Source organism: Hemicordylus capensis, chromosome 1, assembly GCF_027244095.1.
Source record: "Hemicordylus capensis ecotype Gifberg chromosome 1, rHemCap1.1.pri, whole genome shotgun sequence".
In the NCBI taxonomy this organism is placed as follows: Eukaryota; Metazoa; Chordata; class Lepidosauria; order Squamata; family Cordylidae; genus Hemicordylus; species Hemicordylus capensis.
Window position 1 is genome coordinate 427,632,110 of NC_069657.1, and position 6,024 is coordinate 427,638,133.

Consider the following 6,024-nt stretch of genomic DNA (forward strand, 5'->3'; position numbering starts at 1 on the left):
TGCTTCCCGCCCCACCACCACCCTTACCTGAGCCTCACTCCGGCTCCTTCTCCTTGACTGGGCCCTTCCTCACTGCCACCGCCATGGCCACTCGCTCCCCTCAGGCCACTGTCAGGTCCGGGCACCCTCTCCTGCCTGCCTCCCTCCCTCCACCAATGTGTTTGGTAGCCCCGAGCAGCAGTAGTGGTGGCTGGCCAAGCCCTGCCTTGCTGCTGCCACTGCCAGAGCCACCCAGCCCACTCAGGCTGCTGACAGGCCTGGGCCTGTCCTGTCCCTCACCTGCCTGCAACACTCCGCCAATGGGCTTGGTAGCCCCGAGCAGGAGCGGCAGCAGCAGTGGTTGGCCGGGCCCTTCCTTGTTGCCTCCGTCATGGCCACTTGCTCCCCTCAGGCCGCTGACAGGTCCGGGCCTGGGCCTGGCCCTCATCTGCCTGCCTCTGCCAATGGGCTTGGCAGCCCTGAGCAGGAGTGGCAGCAATTTACTGGGCCGTTCCTTCCTACCACCATGGCCACTCGCTCCACTCAGGCTGCTGACAGGCTCAGGCCTGTCTCATCCCATCCCTCACTTCCCTGCCTCCCTCCGCCAATGGGCTCAGAAGCCCCGAGCTGGAGCGGCAGCAGTTGACCGAGTCCTTCCTCACTGCCACCGCAGCCACCATGGCCGTGAGTACCCCTCAGGCCGCTGACAATCCTGGGCCAGTCCCTTGCCTCCCTGCCTGCCTCTGCCAATGGGCTCTGTAGCCCTGAGCAGGAGCGGCAGCAGCAGCAGTTGACTGGGTCCTTCCTCACTGCTGCCGCCGCCACCACCATGGCCGCTCTCAGGCCCGGGCCCAACCCATCCCTTGCCTGCCTGCCTCCCTCGGTAGCAGTGTTCCCTGTAACAGGGATTCCCAGATGCTGTTGATTACAACTCCCAGCATCCCCAGTTGCAATGGTCTTTGGCCGAGGGTTATGGGAGTTGTAGCTGACAACAGATCCCTGTTAGAGGGGACACTGCTTGGTAGTGCTGAGCAGGACTGCCAGTGGAAGCGGTTGACCAGGCCCTTCCTTGCTGCCGCCACCACTGCCATGGTCGCTACCTCCCCTCAAGCCTCTGACAGGCCCGGGCCTGACCCGTACCTCACCTGCCTGCCTCCCTCCACCAATGGGCTCGGTAGCCCCAAGCAGGAGTGGCAGGTGGCGGTTGACTGGGCCCTTACTCGCTGCCACCGCCACCATGGCTGCTCGCTCTCAGGCTGCTGACAGGCCCGGGCCCGGCCCAGCCCTATCTTGGAGATACTGCCAGGGAGGGAACTTGGAACCTGAAGCAGATGCTCTTCCTGGAGCAGCCCCTCCCCCTAAGGCAGGCCTGCTCAACTTCGACCCTCCTGCAGATGTTGGCCTACAGTTCCCATAATCCCTGGCTATTGGCTGCTGTGGCTGAGAATTATGGGAGTTGTAGTCCAAAAACAGCTGGGGGGCCTAAGTTGAGCAGGCCTGCCCTAAGGGGAAATATCTTACAGTGCTCACATGTTGTCTCCCATTCAAATGTAACCAGGGCAGACCCTGCTTAGCTAGGGGACAAGTCATGCTTGTTACCACAAGGCCAGATCATTGGTGTATCTAACTCAGTACAGTAACTGGAAGCAGCCCTCTAGGGCTTCAGGTGGATATTTTCCCACCCGGAGATGTCAAGGATTGAAACTGGGACCTTCTGCATGCAAAGCAGATGTGCTTCCACTGAGCTACAGTCCTTCTTTCCACTAGTGGTCCATAGTGGTCCATTGCTAGCAACTAGGATGGGGGTCACATGTGGTCATCTGTGTTCCACCAATACAAAATACTTCAAGATGGGACGAAAGAAATAATGTAACGACAGTAAATTGCTACAGCCTACAGTAAAGAGTTGTTGGAAAGCGGTTACCATAGCATAACATTTATATATTTATATCTATGTAAGCCACTTCAGGAACTTTTGTTGAATAATGGAATATAAATATTTGTCATCATAGTATAACATTCTAGTAACTCCCTACTCCCTGCAGTGCATCACCAAAGTAGAACATCTTTATGGGGGCCAGCAACCTCTTCATAAATTATATTGCATATATTTATATTTTGGCCAGGGGGCTGATTGCAGGGTAAATTTTGTATTCAGAATACTTTAGGAACATAGGAAGCTGCCATATACCGAGTCAGACCATCGGTCCATCTAGCTCAGTATTGTCTACACAGTCTGGCAGTGTCTTCTCCAAGGTTGCAGGCAGGAATCTCTCTCAGCCCTATCTTGGAGAAGCCAGGGAGGGAACTTGGAACCTTCTGCTCTTCCCAGAGCGGCGTTTCCATCCCCTGAGGAGAATATCTTACAGTGCTCACACTTCTAGTCAACCTTTCATATTATTTATTTATTTATTTATTTATTTATTAGATTTGTATACCACCCTTCCAAAATGGTTCAGGGCGGTTTACAGCATGATAAAAACAATTAAAACAAGTTAACAGTTAAAAACAAACTATAAAACAGAATAAAACCAATTAAACAATTCAAACAGCTAAAAAACCCTGGAAATCAGAGCAGCAATTTAAAACAGTTTGTCAATCATTTAAAAACCCTGGAAGGCCAGGCCAAATGCAACCTGGGTGGATCCTGCTTAGCTAAGGGGACAAGTCATGCCTGCTACGGTACCACAAGACCAGCTTTCCTCTCCTACTTTTCTTTTCAGTTTTAATCTCACTTTGTATAGCTGTCCTTCACATACATGCATATATGCATGTGTGAACACACATTCTCTCTCTCTCTCTCTCTCTCTCTCTCACAGGTTCTCAACCTCGGTTCCCTGGGTGTTGTTGGACTACAACTTCTATCATCCCAGCCACTATGACCAAAGGTTATTTTGGGTGGGGATGATGAACATTGTAGTAGGGATGTGCACAAATGGTTTGGGGCAGCCAGCAGCAGGGCAGGGAGCGCTTCTCTTAAAAAAACAGGTAAGGAGCTCCTTACCTGCTCGTCCCTACCCCGCCCTTGTTCCAGTGGCAGTGCCTGCTCTCAAAAACAGCGTGTGTGGTGTTTTGGAAAGTGCGTGCCACTGCCAGAACAGTGGCAAGGCAGGGATGAGAAGGTCAGGAGCTCCTTACCTGCTTTTTAAGGGAACCGCTTCGCACCCTGCTGAGCTGATTTGAACTCTGGCACCCGAGCCGGTTCGCTGCTTCCCAGTGGAGGCGCCAAACCGGCTTGTGCACATCCCTAAGTTGTAGTACAACAATTTCTGGGAACCCAAGGTTGAGTGGGTCTCTGCTAACTGGGCAAAGAGGCACCTTTTTAACATGGTGATTCTCTTTATTTAACGGGGGAGAGTAACTGGCCCTATCCACTCCTAGCACAGTACTTCCAGTGGCTTTGGCTGGTGTCTATCTTATGTTTCTTTTTAGAATGTGAGCCCTTTGGGGACAGGGAGCCATCTTATTTATTAATTATTTCTCTATGTAAACTGCTTTGGAAACTTTTGTTGAAAAGCGGTATATAAATATTTGTTGTTTTTGTTGTTGTAGTATCTCCTTTTTGGATATCTATCACCTAGGGGAGGAGAGCCGGTCTTGTGGCAGCAAGCATGACTTGTCCCCATAGCTAAGCAGGGTCTGGCCTGGTTGCATATGAATGGGAGACTTGATGTGTCAGCACTGCAAGATATTCCCCTCAGGGGATGAAGCTGCTCTGGGAAGAGCAGAAGGTTTCAAGTTCCCTCCCTGGCTTCTCCAGAGGGCTGAGAGAGATTCCTGCCTGCAACCTTGGAGAAGCCACTGCCAGTCTGTGAAGACAATACTGAGCTAGAGAGACCAATGGTCTGACTCAGTATATGGCAGCTTCCTATGTTCCTATGTTCCACTTCTTAAACTGGATACAGTTGTGACATGGTGACCCCTCAGACTGGACTTTTGAGATGCATTTTTAATCCTTTCTCTTCAAGTCAAATAGAACCCTTTAAATGTTAGTACTGTATTATCAACCCACAGTCCTTAAAAAAAGAAGATCTTTTTCCATTAGACACACAGGACATACAAAGAAAACAAAACAGAACGCAGAGCCAGAATATAACCTTCTCACATGCCATCTGACTCTTCTTTTCTGTATCATTAGGCATTCAATCACTTCCAGAAGCCACTTTCATTCAAGAAACTTGCACAACTACAACTACAACAAATATTTACGATAAATAATGAAGAGAAAGCAGAAGTACTGTATGGTGAATTTCTTACTCATAAAAGTTTTCTAAATATTATGTACCAACCCCAAAGTGTCAAGATTAAACCTTTCCACTTGTGTTTTGGTGCCTCAGGCCCACCTGTTCATTTCTGTCCTGTTACAACCTGACTGGTAACTTTGGTAATTTAGCAGGTCTCCTGGAAACCCAGGTAGTCTTTATAGCTAAGCTTTTCAGATAGCTGGTTAGGTCTCCAAGGACTTTTATACACAACAGGCTTTACCACAAGTTTACTGGGAGGCTTTACTGCAAACTCGAAGTTGTCCCCCAAAACCGACGCCAATAGTGGATTTTTTTTACCCTGGATATAAATCGGGCCACACGCAAAGTGAAAAACCCAGATTGTGGTGATCTGCTCCCTGATATCCCACAGGGACTTCGGGGTAAATCTGGCTGATATGTGAATGCACCACGTTCCATTCTGAAGGAGATGTGAGTTAAAGGGCTTTAAAAGCCCCATGTGAAAAACTTCCAGCATGCCTTCATCTGTCGAGCTTTCCATCACTGTCTGTATATCCGGAACCTCTGTGTGGCTGCCTGCCTCAGGTGCCTGCCTACCTAGTTACCACTTTTGACAGATGGAAACAAATCCCAGGACTGCTACCTGGAATTCCAGTCCTGTCTTAATTTGCCTGAGGTTCCCAGGATACTACGCTACAAGGACTGCTGGATTTGCTTGGGAGCTACAACCTCTGAATTACCCAGGAGCTCCATTCTTGGGGTTTGATCCAGCTTATGCCTTTGGTGGAGTTTTGTGCTTGGCAGAAAGGGGAAGTAAAGAGGGGAGGGTTCTACACCTGATGCAGGGATTTGGAATTTAGATTGCAGGAATTTGGACTGGATTACTGCAATGCGCTCTATGTGGTCTTTGTACGTAGTCTGGAAACTACAGCTGGTCCAGAATGCGGCAGCCAGGTTGGTTTCTGGGTCATCTTGGAAAGACCATATTTCTCCTGTATTGAAAGAGCTACACGGGCTGCCAATAAGTTTCCGGGCAAAATACAAGGTGCTGGTTATAACCTATAAAGCCTTAAATGGCTTGGGCCCTGGGTATTTAAGAGAACGTCTTCTTCGTCATGGACCTCACTGACCATTGAGATCATCAGGAGAGGTCCGTCTTTAGTTGCCATTGGCCCATCTGGTGGCTACTCGGGGATGGGCCTTCTCCGCTGCTGCCCCGAGGCTTTGGAATGCGCTCCCTGCTGAAATAAGAGCCTCCGCATTCCTGACAATTTAAAAAAAATCTTTAAAGCTACATCTATTTGCCCAGGCTTTTAATTAAATACCATTTAATAGTTTTAACATTGTTTTAAAATATTGTTTTAAAATTTTAAATTGTAATGTTTTAACTTTTTGTTGTCATTTATTTTAACCAATGTTTTCATTTCTCTGTTGTCATTTATTTGTTTTAACTAATGTTTTATTTTTTCTGTTGTCATTTTTTGTTGTAAATGACCACAGAGACTTACGTTTTGGGTGGTATAAAAATATGTTAAATAAATAAATTTATATGGTTCTCAAAGATATAGCCCAGCACTTGTCATTGGCATGCCAATAATGGGAGGAGAGCTGGTCTTGTGGTAGCAAGCATAAATTGTCCCCTTTGCTAAGCAGGGTCCATCCTGGTTTCCATTTGAATGAGAGACTACGTGTAAGATATTCTTCTTAGGGGATGAGGCTGCTCTGGGAAGAGCACCTGCATGCTTTCATGCAGTAAGTTCCAAGGTCCCTCTCTGGAATCTCCAAGATAGGGCTGAGAGAGATTCCTGCCTGTAACTGTGGA

The 6,024-nt window shown here is 48.4% G+C and overlaps 1 long non-coding RNA gene across 6 annotated transcripts in view; it reads left to right on the forward strand.

Moving 5' to 3' along the window:
* The window catches only part of LOC128351933 (uncharacterized), a 33,462-nt gene extending 29,146 nt beyond the window's left edge, over positions 1–4,316 (forward strand). For all 6 annotated transcript variants that reach the window (XR_008320119.1, XR_008320123.1, XR_008320121.1 and 3 more), the window contains one exon: positions 4,118–4,316. This is a non-coding gene — a long non-coding RNA (uncharacterized LOC128351933). The remainder of the gene's footprint in view (positions 1–4,117) is intronic.
* Positions 4,317–6,024: the final 1,708 nt, after the last annotated feature.